This window comes from Cherax quadricarinatus, chromosome 15, assembly GCF_038502225.1.
Source record: "Cherax quadricarinatus isolate ZL_2023a chromosome 15, ASM3850222v1, whole genome shotgun sequence".
NCBI lineage: Eukaryota > Metazoa > Arthropoda > Malacostraca > Decapoda > Parastacidae > Cherax > Cherax quadricarinatus.
The window spans coordinates 47,936,008-47,951,608 of record NC_091306.1 but is presented as its reverse complement, the minus strand read 5'-3'; the positions used below and the strand labels follow the sequence as shown (position 1 = coordinate 47,951,608).

The 15,601-nt window shown below is 37.2% G+C and overlaps 1 long non-coding RNA gene across 1 annotated transcript in view; it reads right to left on the bottom strand.

Moving 5' to 3' along the window:
• Positions 1 to 204: 204 nt before the first annotated feature.
• LOC138852750 (uncharacterized) overlaps positions 205 to 15,601 on the bottom strand; it is a 28,222-nt gene continuing 12,825 nt past the window's right edge. The window contains exons 2-3 of the long non-coding RNA XR_011392052.1: positions 7,843 to 7,990; positions 205 to 886 (exon numbers count right to left, since the gene is read on the bottom strand). This is a non-coding gene — a long non-coding RNA (uncharacterized lncRNA). The remainder of the gene's footprint in view (positions 887 to 7,842; positions 7,991 to 15,601) is intronic.

Sequence of the window (15,601 nt, the reverse complement as noted above, 5' to 3'; positions counted from 1 at the left end):
TCTATATGCCTTCTTGTTGACGTTTTGTTTTTGTAGTTCCTTGATAATGTGAGAAATCATGAAAGCGATTCGGAATTTCACTATTTTTCACAGTGTTTGTTCTGTATATATATATATATATATATATATATATATATATATATATATATATATATATATATATATATATATATAAAGGAGAATGAAACAGCGAATAGGCAATCTTGACACCCACGATGCCTTGTACCTTCTCATAATTTGCTTGAGTCTACCCAGGTTGACATATTTCCTAAGATGTGCACCTTCATATAACCCTATACTGCACGAATATGACAGTATCCTAAGGCAGATTTTAACAATAATACTTAACCTTACTCTAGATGGGGAGTGGGACCAAGCTACTCTTCCAGTCAGACTAGGAGTGGTGTCCTCAAGTCATCACAGATTGCACTACCTGCTTTTCTCTCCTCATGAGCTGCATCCAGAGGGCTTGTAGCAGCGATTCTCCTTGAACAACTTAGGGACAAGACTGGAGTCCAGGACCAGAAGTTCATTGACGGAGACATGATCTGGGGTAATCTAATGGGCGCTGAAACGAGACCTGCTCTCCCCAACAACTACAAACAGTCGCACTGGGATGGCCCAGTAGTGGAGAATATAGCCTCAACAATGCTTCAGTGTGTGTCAGAGAAGGATAGAGCCCGTCTCCTGGTAGTGAGAGCTCCTCATGCAGGGGACTTTCTGTTGACTGTTCCCAAATGCAGCCTTGGCACACGGCTCGACCCACAGACCATCCGCATTGGTGTTGCCCTTCGACTTGCCGCCCCTATTCTCGCCGAACACAGGTGTATTTGTGGCAGTGAAGCAGCAGACCGATTCAGGTATCACGGTCTCGTGTGCCGTAAATCTGAGGGAAAGATTGCAAGACATGAGGAGGTTAATGACATTATCAAGCTGAGCCTCACAACAGCTGGATGCCCAGCAGTTAGGGAGCCACCCCAGTTATGCAGATCTGATGGCAGCCAAGATGGTATCCTTCAAGCCTGGACAGACAGTAAGCAGGTGGTGGAGGACTACACATGTGCATCTACCTTGGCTGATACCTATCTCTAATACACCAGGGAGGAAGGAGGGGCAGCCGATAGCTTCATGGAGTCCCAAAAGTCTAGAAAATATGGAGAACTTGCCCATCATTATATGTTTGTTCCCATAGGCTTGGAGACCCTTGGCTCATGGGGAAAGAGCGCAACTAAGTTCCTTAAGGATTATTATTATTATTACAATCAAGGGGGAAGCGCTAAACCCGGAGGATTATACAGCGCCTCATTCAGGGTGGAGCATAGATCCAATTCCCTAAATCAAGAGCCCCTCACCAACATCAAGGAACCTTCCTTGAGGGGAGTTCCTTAAGGAGCTAAGCAAAAGACTCATCAGGGTAACTCGGGATCCCAGGGCAGCTAGTTTTCTGTTCCAGCGACGTAGTGCGGCTGTTCAGAGGGGTAATGCCTGCTGTATTTTGGGTACGCGTCCCAGCTCTGAGCAGCTGGATGAAATTTTCGCATTATAGTCAGTGACAAACTCTTAACAATATGTACTAGTCAGGTATCTCTCACACCTCATGTACTTTATATGCCATCTTTGTACCAACGATGTATCTCTTAAATATTTTGTATCGTATTACGTAACAAAATAAATCTATTAGTAAAAAAAGAAGCCTTTTTGAAGCCGAATATGTAAAACTGGTCAATTAGCAAGAACTCATTTAAAATTAAGTCCGTTCTAAAATTTTCTCTTTTACGTTTAAAGATATATTTTTTCATTTATATTAATATAAAAATTAATAATTTTGCACCAAAAGTACCTTAGAAAACTTGCCTAATTATAACAAGCGCAATTTCATTTAGTCTAATTCAACTAAATATATTTTAGATAAGTTTACAATAACTTAATAATAAACAAACGCAATGAAATAATTGTTTTTGGTTCAGTTTACAATGATTTTTGCGAAATTATTGCGTACATAAATTTTCTCTTGCCTTATTCGGCAAGAAGACCGTTAATCCAAAATCACAAAGTTTACCTACTCGGCTATTATATATATATATATATATATATATATATATATATATATATATATATATATATATATATATATATATATATATATATATATATATATATATACAGAGAGAGAGAGAGAGAGAGAGAGAGAGAGAGAGAGAGAGAGACAGAGAGACAGAGAGACAGAGAGAGAGACAGACAGAGACAGAGACAGAGAGAGAGAGAGAGAGAGAGAGAGAGAGAGAGAGAGACAGAGAGACAGAGACAGAGACAGAGAGAGAGAGAGAGAGAGAGACAGAGACAGACAGAGAGAGAGAGACAGAGAGAGACAGAGAGAGAGGCAGACAGAGTGTCTGGCTACATTCCAATACTTCACCGTCCGTCATTCATATTTCACACACATTTCTAGAGGTCGGTGGTCCGCGTAAGACAATATAAACTGGTTCTTCCCATTTCTCTTGTCTCCTTTTATGTTATCCTTCACTTTCTTTTTCATCCTATCCCCATGGTCACCTATATCTTACCTTCCTTTCCATACCTCCGTCTTTCTTACTCCTCTAGCTTCATGGAGGAAGTGAGGAAGACGCAGAAAACCAGAGGAGCAGCATTTCAGAGTACGTCTCCAGGATTACAGTGGGAACTTACGTATTTAACACGCTGCGAACCCCTTGTCGTGTCGAAGGCCTTCTCCATGTCCTTGGCAACGGAGACAGTCGCACATCCTTGCACCTCGTTGACTTGGATGATGTTCAGGATGATGTGAAGGTCTTACCTGGGTCGAGCGTATTTACTGAAATCCAAATTATCTTTCATTAAGTGTTACTTGAAAGTGTTGCTCACTAAAGTGCTTTTCTTCTCTTTTTTAAAATGACAGAATTCTCAAAATGAGGATCCATTCACAATGCCAGAATTATCGATCAACACGCAGGCTTAGCTAAATATTTTAATGAATGCTTAACTAGTAAGTTGACACTACGAGTTAGTAGTTAAAGGGGCAATGTTATGCTCGGGGAGTTCCGTCTTCATAATCGTTTGACCTTTACCCAGGATGCGACCCACAACAATCGACTAACATTCAGGTACTTAATTATTGCTAGGTGAACAAGGGCAGCAGGTATAAGGAGACTTACCCATACGTCTCGCCTTGTACGGAATTCGAAGCCTCGTGCAAGCGCTCGCGCATATATATATATATATATATATATATATATATATATATATATATATATATATATATATATATATATATATATATATATATAATGTCGTGCCGAATATGTAAAACTGGTCAATTAGCAAGAACTCATTTAAAATTAAGTCCTTTCTGAAAATTTCTCTTATACGTTTAAAGATATATTATTTTCATTAATGTTGATGTAAAAAATTTTAATTTTGCACCAAAAGAATCTTAGAAAACTTACCTAACCTTATTATAACAAGAACAATTTATTTTAGCCTAACCCAACTAAATATATTTTAGATTTGTTTAAAATAATTTAATACTAAACAAACACAGTGAAATATATTTTTTTCGTTAGGTTCAGAATGATTTTGGCGAAATTATTACATAAACAAATTTTCGCTTGTCCTATATGGCAAGATGAACGTTGCTATTTAAGCCAAGATCTTAAGTTCTGCCTATTCGGCACGACATAATATATATATATATATATATATATATATATATATATATATATATATATATATATATATATATATATATATATCGTGCCGAATAGGTAAAACTTGTTATTTTGACTTAAGTAGGAACGCTCTTCTTGTTGAATAAGGCAAGCGAAAATTTGAGTTTGCAATAATTTCGCAAAAATCATTCTGAACCTTACGTAAAAAAAAATATTTCATTGTGTTTATTTTTAAATTTTTATAAATTTATATAAAATATATTTAGATGGATTAGGCTAAATTAAATTGCGCTTGGTACAAAATAATTAATTTTTATAATAACTCATTACTTGTTACACTTGTCGCCAGTAATACTCGTCAGTCACTCCAACAGCCACTGGAACCACCTAGGATTCTTTTCCCTCTCCTAAATTACTTTGAAAAGTGCGACAGTTCGAATTACATAACGGGAGCGCATTACTTCTCCAGGAGAATGAAATAATTATTCAGAATTATTCAGCAAATTCATTTCCCCCTCAAGGATTTATACACTACGTGCTTAATTATTTACGTCATTCTTCTGATATTTCATGAGAATTAAAAAATGAATTCATAACATTAACTCAATGAACGAGCATTAAATTTATTGTGCTGTTAACAAATAATTAGAATAATGGCTAAATTTCCTGGTTTGTGGAGTAATTAGATGATTTACAGTTAATTGAAAGCAAAATAAAAATCAGTATGAAATCTGCTGCAATCTCTCTCTCTCTCTCTCTCTCTCTCTCTCTCTCTCAAGTGTCCGTAACTTCTTTCAGTTGTTGTTCCCTCATTTATTAAGGTTCTTCCTTTCTTCCACTCTTTCCACTATTATTGCCCATGTACTAGTAAGGTAACAGCGGTATCTAACAATGGCATGGTGTGGTGCACCAAACGGAATAATGTGGTCGAGTAGGACGTAGATTGAGGTTAATCAAAGTGCAATGTTTGGTCGGTCAAGGGCCTGGCGTGTAGATCAGTATTGTGAAGTCGATCAGGTTTCATGGTGTGGTCGATCACACAGTACAATAACGTGGATCAGGTGACAAGTTGTGGTCGATGAAAAGCCATGGTGTAGTCGATCAGGAGTTACAGGGTTGTCGATCAGGAGGCATAGTGGTCGAGCACAGCGTGTCCAGCAACAGGCATAGTGAGATGGATCAAGAGTTAAGTGTGGTGGACTCGTGGATTTACTGTAGTCGAACCTGAGATAAATTATGGCTGATAGTGTGCATGATGTGGTCCATCAGGAGTCATAGTGTGGTCCATCAAAAGGCGAGGCATGGTGAGGTTGATCAGGAGGCATGGTGAGATCCATCAGGAGGCATGGTGAGGTCCATCAGGAGGCATGGTGAGGGTGATCAGGAGGCATGGTGAGGGTGATCAGGAGGCATGGTGAGGTCCATCAGGAGGCATGGTGAGATCCATCAGGAGGCATGGTGAGGTCCATCAGGAAGCATGGTGAGGGTGATCAGGAGGTATGGTGAGGTTAATCAGGAGGCATGGTGAGGTCGATCAGGAGGCATGGTGGGGTCGATCAGGAGGCATGGTGAGGTCGATCAGGATGCATGGTGAGGTTGATCAGAAGGCATGGTGGGGTCGATCAGTAGGCATGGTGAGGTCGATCAGGATGCATGGTGAGGTCGATCAGGAGGCATAGTTGTAATATCTAATATCTTGATACTGGGTACCAGGTTTATCTGTGACCGTAGTATGGAGCGCTATTTCTCCCCTACCTTCACAGTCGCACCGTAGTATAGATAGGGGATTCGTTGTATGAAGACAGTATATTCTAGTAGCTAGTGAGCTAGAGTTCGCAACAGCCACGCTGGCGGGAGATTCATCTGTAAAAACTAACATTTATGATCACAATGGGGCCAATGCCAACTCGCTATGTATAGAAATATACCTAGTTAGATGAATCTTATTCTATCGCTAGCTAGCCCAGTGGATTACGCCGGCCTGGAGTTTTACGATTCACTCGTCATTGGTTTAAACCCCACCCGTTCTGTGGTTAGTAGTGTAGTATGCTGTAAAGTTTTTTTTATATGTATAAATATCTGCCCTATCTCAAATTTCTGATTTTGAAGGGTTGGGGTAGAACTGTTTGAGAAAAATCATGCAGTGGTTCCCAAACTTTTTCAGCTTGTTACCCAATTTAACATGCCACATAAAGCATGTTACCCCTTTCACAAAATGTTGTTATTATTGATATATATGGCTAAACGTGAACGTATACAGCCTCGCATACTCTGCTAATCCTAGCAAAACCATTGAAAACGTAAGAACCACACATACATTATATATAAAATTAATAATAGCTACAAATTCACAGTAACAGTGGGTAAATACTAACTATATACTGCACAGGGCAGTACACATACATACCAGCTTATGTCTACCTCGGCTGATGCTCACAGATAAACTGACAGTGTGAAATAGAGGCAGCCTCAGGAAGTGAGTGACGCGTACTGGACAGGTCGATCTGGGCTACTGAGTGACTTTTGTCCTGAAGCATACTTGTCAAAATACTTTTGGGTTTCCACACACTTAGCTATATATTTCTTCTTTTCTAATACTGTATATTAGTTTTTGATGTTTATTGTTATTTGGTTTAACTTTATTACTTACTTATAATAGGTTTACTTTACAACTTTATATACTAAGACAAAGTTAACAATAATCCTCATACCGGGTACCGCATTGTTTTCTTGATTTTCAGAATTCATAACTTTTTTTCTGTCACCCCTCCATTACCCCCCAAAAATGGTTAAATTACCCCCAGGGGGTAATTTACCCCCAGTTTGGGAACCACTGATCTAGGGGATGACAAAGTCCAGTTGCGAGTACTGGAATGAATGTGACCCTTTGGAGCTGTTGTCAACTATCGTAGAACTCAAGGAAAAGGTTTGACTCAGTAGTTAATTTCCAGAAATGAATAGTGGAACTATTTTTGTATTCCTTATTAAGAATGGGAGAGCACTGAAGCCAGAAGTAAGTTTTGAGGAGAAATGAGTGAAAAGGAGAGTTTATACCGAAGAGTTAATCTTGTTCTGTCCCACTGAGAATGTTTGCTAATTATGCTGCTCTTTTGATAGTTGAAAAATTTTTGAGAAATCTCTTTTAGTGTGTTTAGGTATTGAAAAGTATTTTTTTTTTGTGATTAGAAAATTAAGTAAAAAGTAAAATGACAATTTTGATATGAGAGAAAAATAAAATAGAAATCTCTTTTGCTTTGAAAAATTTTATTATTCTTTTAAGTATTACAATACCTTGGATGTTTAATTTTGAACGTTGTTTTACTTGAGTTAGTATTTTTTGGTGTATTGTAATTTTGCGATAAAGTTAATAAGGGTTAGGATAAAACTTTCTCAGAACTTAAGACACCTAAAAAGTGCTCTAGTTATCAATTGTTTTAAAAAGGGGAGAAAGGAGGATGTGTTACATTAAGACCAGGTCTCAGGTTGCTATCTCTGTGACAGTAGTATCTTGTGCTATTTCCCAGATACCTTCACACCCCAGTTTTGCCAAGGACTCGAGCCCTATGGAGATCACGTGGTGAATTTTCCCGCTGGAGCTGACTTATTGCCGGAGGTTAGGGAGGGGGGAATTATGGATTACTTTTCCAGCTAAGCCCTCGTAGATTAGAGGAGGACTTGGTGAGGAGCCTTAGTTGGGCGCAGAGATGGAGTTCGATTTGAGGATTCGGTGGCTAGAGTTTGTCGGGGAGATACCTGAGACACCGTGTGATGTCTTGGGACCTGGTGGTAGTAATATGTCAGGTTTTCTAGGGGTGATCTACTAAGGACTCCATTTGATATGGTAAGGGAATATTCATTTAGATTCAGTTTACTGTATTCTCCTATCTCAATTATTTTATGCATCTTCCCCAGTTAACGTAATGTCAGATCTCTTTCTCATTAACAAATTATAGTATTGTAATAAATAATAAAGCAATAATACATTAATATTAAATGGAATAATATATTTAGCTAATTTCCTTATCTATATTTTATTGTTGCATATAATACTCATTTGTGAGTAATTTAATGAAAGTGAGTAAAATCCCAGTAGTGATTAGTGTCTGCGCTGGCTCTACTCATTACTTACTATACTGAGGGTAAGAAGGGTCTGTCTTACTTGCAACTGATATGGCAGTGTGGTCACTGAGGAAGTATACTGTGGTCTAGCAGGAGGCACTGTGTAGACGAGGTGATATTATGTAGTTGATCAGGATTACCACTTATCAGCAGGCATGATGTGGTCGATCATGAAGCATATGGTTGATCTGGTGGTAGTGTGTGTAGAGAGGGATATATAACTATACATAACTATATATGTCGTGCCAAATAGGTAAAACTGTCAATCAGCAAGAATTTATTTATATATACATATATATATATATATATATATATATATATATATATATATATATATATATATATATATATATATATATATATGTCGTGCCGAATATGTAAAACTGGTCAATTAGCAAGAACTCATTTAAAATTAAGTCCTTTCTAAAAAAAATTCTTATACGTTTAAAGATATATTTTTTTCATTAATGTTAATGTAAAAATTTATAATTTTGCACTAAAAGAATCTTAGAAAACTTACCTAACCTTATTACAACAAAAGTAATTTATTTTAGCTTAACCCAACTAAATATATTTTAGATTTGTTTACAGTAATTTAATACTAAACGAACCCAGTGAAACATATTTTTTTCGTTAGGTTCAGAATGATTTTGGCGAAATTATTCCATACACAAATTTTAGCTTGTCCTATATGGCAAGATGAGCGCTGCTATTTAAGCCAAGATGGCAAGTTCTGCCTATTCGGCACGACATTATATATATGCAAGGAATTCGCAAGAGCAGGCGAAATATACACAAACACTGATCTCTGGCTGAAGAAGACTCGAACCTACGAACCTTGGAACAAGGCACGCAGTGCTTTACCAATCTACCCACACTGGACCAATACCTTGGAGTCCAGCTTGCGCTAGACTTTGATCCAAGGCAGCCAGCTTTCAGGGAGAAGGCTTTTCATCTCATCCCCTGAATGCATCAGCCTCACTAGAGATAGTAACAATGCCAGAGATCAGTGTTTATATATATATATATATATATATATATATATATATATATATATATATATATATATATATATATATATATGTGTGTGTGTGTGTGTGTATATATATATATATATATATATATATATATATATATATATATATATATATATATATATATATAGTGCCGAATAGGTAAAATTGGCCAATTAGCAAAAACTCATTTAAAATAAAGTCCTTTCTAAAATTTTATCTTATACGTTTAGACATACATTTTTTTCATTTATGTTAATGTGAAAAGTCATAATTTTGTACCAAAAGTACCTTAGAAAACATTCCTAACCTTATTATAACAAGCGCAATTTATTTTAGCCTAATCCAACTAAATATATTTTAGGTAAGTTTACAACAATTTAATAATAAACTGACAGAGCGAAATATATATTTTTCGATAGGTTCAGAATGATTTTTGAGAAATTATTGCATGCACAAATTTTCGCCTGCCTTATTCGGCAAGAAGAGCCTTGGTTTTTAAGTCAAAATTTATATATATATATATATATATATATATATATATATATATATATATATATATATATATATATTATCACACTGGCCGATTCCCACCAAGGCAGGGTGGCCCGAAAAAGAAAAACTTTCACCATCATTCACTCCATCACTGTCTTGCCAGAAGGGTGCTTTACACTACAGTTTTTAAACTGCAACATTAACACCCCTCCTTCAGAGTGCAGGCACTGCACTTCCCATCTCCAGGACTCAAGTCCGGCCTGCCGGTTTCCCTGAACCCCTTCATAAATGTTACTTTGCTCACACTCCAACAGCACGTCAAGTATTAAAAACCATTTGTCTCCATTCACTCCTATCAAACACGCTCACGCATGCCTGCTGGAAGTCCAAGCCCCTCGCACACAAAACCTCCTTTACCCCCTCTCTCCAACCTTTCCTAGGCCGACCCCTAACCCGCCTTCCTTCCACTACAGACTGATACACTCTTGAAGTCATTCTGTTTCGCTCCATTCTCTCTACATGTCCGAACCACCTCAACAACCCTTCCTCAGCCCTCTGGACAACAGTTTTGGTAATCCCGCACCTCCTCCTAACTTCCAAACTACGAATTCTCTGCATTATATTCACACCACACATTGCCCTCAGACATGACATCTCCACTGCCTCCAGCCTTCTCCTCGCTGCAACATTCATCACCCACGCTTCACACCCATATAAGAGCGTTGGTAAAACTATACTCTCATACATTCCCATCTTTGCCTCCAAGGACAAAGTTCTTTGTCTCCACAGACTCCTAAGTGCACCACTCACTCTTTTCCCCTCATCAATTCTATGATTCACCTCATCTTTCATAGACCCATCCGCTGACACGTCCACTCCCAAATATCTGAATACATTCACCTTCTCCATACTCTCTCCCTCCAATCTGATATTCAATCTTTCATCACCTAATCTTTTTGTTATCCTCATAACCTTACTCTTTCCTGTATTCATCTTCAATTTTCTTCTTTTGCACACCCTACCAAATTCATCCACCAATCTCTGCAATTTCTCTTCAGAATCTCCCAAGAGCACAGTGTTATCAGCAAAGAGCAGCTGTGACAACTCCCACTTTGTGTGTGATTCTTTATCTTTTAACTCGACGCCTCTTGCCAAGACCCTCGCATTTACTTCCCTTACAACCCCATCTATAAATATATTAAACAACCACGGTGACATCACACATCCTTGTCTAAGGCCTACTTTTACTGGGAAATAATTTCCCTCTTTCCTACATACTCTAACTTGAGCCTCACTATCCTCGTAAAAACTCTTCACTGCTTTCAGTAACCTACCTCCTACACCATACACTTGCAACATCTGCCACATTGCCCCCCTATCCACCCTGTCATACGCCTTTTCCAAATCCATAAATGCCACAAAGACCTCTTTAGCCTTATCTAAATACTCTTCACTTATATGTTTCACTGTAAACACCTGGTCCACACACCCCCTACCTTTCCTAAAGCCTCCTTGTTCATCTGCTATCCTATTCTCCGTCTTACTCTTAATTCTTTCAATAATAACTCTACCATACACTTTACCAGGTATACTCAACAGACTTATCCCCCTATAATTTTTGCACTCTCTTTTATCCCCTTTGCCTTTATACAAAGGAACTATGCATGCTCTCTGCCAATCCCTAGGTACCTTACCCTCTTCCATACATTTATTAAATAATTGCACCAACCACTCCAAAACTATATCCCCACCTGCTTTTAACATTTCTATCTTTATCCCATCAATCCCGGCTGCCTTACCCCCTTTCATTTTACCTACTGCCTCACGAACTTCCCCCACACTCACAACTGGCTCTTCCTCACTCCTACAAGATGTTATTCCTCCTTGTCCTATACACGAAATCACAGCTTCCCTATCTTCATCAACATTTAACAATTCCTCAAAATATTCCCTCCATCTTCCCAATACCTCTAACTCTCCATTTAATAACTCTCCTCTCCTATTTTTAACTGACAAATCCATTTGTTCTCTAGGCTTTCTTAACTTGTTAATCTCACTCCAAAACTTTTTCTTATTTTCAACGAAATTTGTTGATAACATCTCACCCACTCTCTCATTTGCTCTCTTTTTACATTGCTTCACCACTCTCTTAACCTCTCTCTTTTTCTCCATATACTCTTCCCTCCTTGCATCACTTCTACTTTGTAAAAACTTCTCATATGCTAACTTTTTCTCCCTTACTACTCTCTTTACATCATTCCACCAATCGCTCCTCTTCCCTCCTGCACCCACTTTCCTGTAACCACAAACTTCTGCTGAACACTCTAACACTACATTTTTAAACCTACCCCATACCTCTTCGACCCCATTGCCTATGCTCTCATTAGCCCATCTATCCTCCAATAGCTGTTTATATCTTACCCGAACTGCCTCCTCTTTTAGTTTATAAACCTTCACCTCTCTCTTCCCTGATGCTTCTATTCTCCTTGTATCCCATCTACCTTTTACTCTCAGTGTAGCTACAACTAGAAAGTGATCTGATATATCTGTGGCCCCTCTATAAACATGTACATCCTGAAGTCTACTCAACAGTCTTTTATCTACCAATACATAATCCAACAAACTACTGTCATTTCGCCCTACATCATATCTTGTATACTTATTTATCCTCTTTTTCTTAAAATATGTATTACCTATAACTAAACCCCTTTCTATACAAAGTTCAATCAAAGGGCTCCCATTATCATTTACACCTGGCACCCCAAACTTACCTACCACACCCTCTCTAAAAGTTTCTCCTACTTTAGCATTCAGGTCCCCTACCACAATTACTCTCTCACTTGGTTCAAAGGCTCCTATACATTCACTTAACATCTCCCAAAATCTCTCTCTCTCCTCTGCATTCCTCTCTTCTCCAGGTGCATACACGCTTATTATGACCCACTTCTCGCATCCAACCTTTACTTTAATCCACATAATTCTTGAATTTACACATTCATATTCTCTTTTCTCCTTCCATAACTGATCATTCAACATTACTGCTACCCCTTCCTTTGCTCTAACTCTCTCAGATACTCCAGATTTAATCCCATTTATTTCCCCCCACTGAAACTCCCCTACCCCCTTCAGCTTTGTTTCGCTTAGGGCCAGGACATCCAACTTCTTTTCATTCATAACATCAGCAATCATCTGTTTCTTGTCATCCGCACTACATCCACGCACATTTAAGCATCCCAGTTTTATAAAGTTTTTCTTCTTCTCTTTTTTAGTAAATGTCTACAGGAGAAGGGGTTACTAGCCCATTGCTCCCGGCATTTTAGTCGCCTCATACGACACGCATGGCTTACGGAGGAAAGATTCTTTTCCACTTCCCCATGGACAATAGAAGAAATAAAGAAGAACAAGAGCTATTTAGAAAAAGGAGAAAAACCTAGATGTATGTATATATATATGCATGTGCGTGTCTGTGAAGTGTGACCAAAGTGTAAGTAGGAGTAGCAAGATATCCCTGTTATCTAGCGTGTTTATGAGACAGAAAAAGAAACCAGCAATCCTACCATCATTCAAAACAGTTACAGGTTTCTGTTTGTTTCACAGTCATCTGGCAGGACGGTAGTACTTCTCTGGGTGGTTGCTGTCTACCAACCAACTATATATATATATATATATATATATATATATATATATATATATATATATATATATATATATATATATATATATATATATATATATATATATATATATATATATATATATATATATATATATATATATATATATATATATATATATATATATATTATATATATATTATATATATATATATTATATATAATATATATATATATATATATATATATATATATATATATATATATATATATATATATATATATATATATATATATATATGTAGATAAACAGTATAGAAGCTGCTAGTTGTGGTTGCTACACCTAGTCTCACTTCACCGGATACAGAGAGGAAAGTTATAACTTCCAGTTGGTGGAGGTCACCATGAACATCTTTTAATTAATTCTTCCCAAAATCGTAGCTTTCAGAGATCTATAGATTAATATTTGCATTATAAATAATTAATGCGGCACATAAAAACGGGATTAATATATTAAGTAATTCAATTTAATCAATTATCAAATATTATTTATCAAATTTCACCTTTTATTTTTTATGCATCCGAGATATTTTTAAAACTTAAAGCATTTTCGTAGTTTCTGATCACCGTTCCCAGTGGATAATCTGTGCAGGTTTAGTGTCCCATAATATTTCATAAGCTTTATGTTCATAAGATCTAACACAAATGTACTGCATTCTGAGAACCTAACCCGAGCTTTGTAAAAACCGTCGCATTCGGGTAACCGGGTAACCGGGTTCGGCTAGAATAGAGTAGGTAAATTAGGCACATGTGCACATGTGTCTAATTTATCAACTTGTCGGTTCTCTGAACCATTCATCTACACGGAGTAACATCTTACATATTTTCTCTCACGTAAGTCTACTATCTAGGTAGCGACCAACTGCTACAGAGAAGCTTGAATTTCCTCAGTGAAAACATCCTTTTCTAAAAGATCGTTTACATTAGTATCTAAATTTATTAATGTTATATACATATATGACGTTAACAGGAAGAATAAAAATTATTTTTAACAAAATTATATTCCTACTGAATGCATCCATAAGCTCTTGTGCTCCCGTCCACGGGACCGTAATGGCGACAAAATGTAAAATCTAATGCCTTATATATATCATAGTGGGCTATATAAGATTTCCATTATTTTGATCGGAATATAAACCCAATGTAAATACATTTTAAAAATGGACAAAAATAATGGCTCAGTATAAATCTCCTTCGCGACAAGAACATAACTTCAACTTTTCTTTTTAGCCATTTTATTGACCTTGATATATTGGACGAACTTTTCACAATATTCGTAATAATAAGCGGCAGACACCCACTTTTCCAAACCTCTGAACACAGTTTCGTAAGATGTAATACCTTAATATATCAGTAAAATAAGGAAATACACAACGTATCATGATACAAAGAATACCAAGAAATTAATTTTTGTTATTAGCACCAAATCCTTCACTGGGATTTCTTTCAAATAATCAAGTACACCCCCAAAAAATCACGAAAATTTACAAAATGATTACACAAAATTTATTCCACCCCTTAATGCCTTTTCCAGCACTACTTGGTGAACTTATAAGCACTCTTGTTAAGTCTTCCACTGATTTCCGTATCGTTGTTTCCAAGCTGTTAACAAACCTTGTTCTCTCGGTTGTCGTTCCAGAACGACATGATGCTCCTTGGCTATGCTAACGAACCTCGGTCTCGTAGCAATTATTATCTTGTGTATACCTCCACTAACAAGTAATTGTGATAAACTTTGTAAGCTGAACTTCTTTCCCTTTTTCTTCCTGGATGCTTAGCGTTGGAGATTTTAGGAAGTATTGCGGTGCAACATAGTTACACCAGCATAGTGTGACCATCATGTTGCTGTGAATGAAAGAAGTTTCGATCTCTTGCACTATTTGGATCTATTGCACTTTGTTAAATTTAGCACGCACATTTATGTGCTTTTTGTCTGTACACAGGTGTACGTACTCTTGTCATTACGAGGTAATTTGTTGCTAAGAACCGAAACATTGCCCGTCTCTCTCGACCTCGGATCTGCTTCACTATTCCTGCCCTAATATCATACATACTCATAAAATGTCGAATAAAATTACGTATCTTCCACTGTTTCCTATTCCCTAGCTACCCTCAAACTGTCGAAGTACTTTCTGGCATTTATGTAACTGTATTATCCGGCACATGCACGTTTCTGGTGAGGTGTTTGATGTCATGCTTACCTATAGGTCTTTTACTTTCTGTGAGCCCCGCCTACATACGACAACATCTGCTACTGTTGTATCGCTACTCTATCACTCGTAAAACTATCAGATGCTCTCGTCTCGCATCTCTATTATATTCATAAAAAAATCTCTCTCAGTAAAGATACGTCTTATTTTTCAATGTGTGTAATTTATGATCTCACATCTTTGTTATAGCCAATAAACTATACTCGTTCCATCCTGAGTATTGTAAATTGATCCTTTACTATCGACTATATAGGTTTAGCTCTGACTTGGCTGTCTCAGAAATATGGCTGTTACACTTATTCCACCACTTTTTTAGTTCTCCAATATTCATTTCTGGGTTTACTACTGCTTTTTAATTGACCTCCTCCACTTGCTTTCAGTACTTTTTCTAAACAAATGTGGTTTGT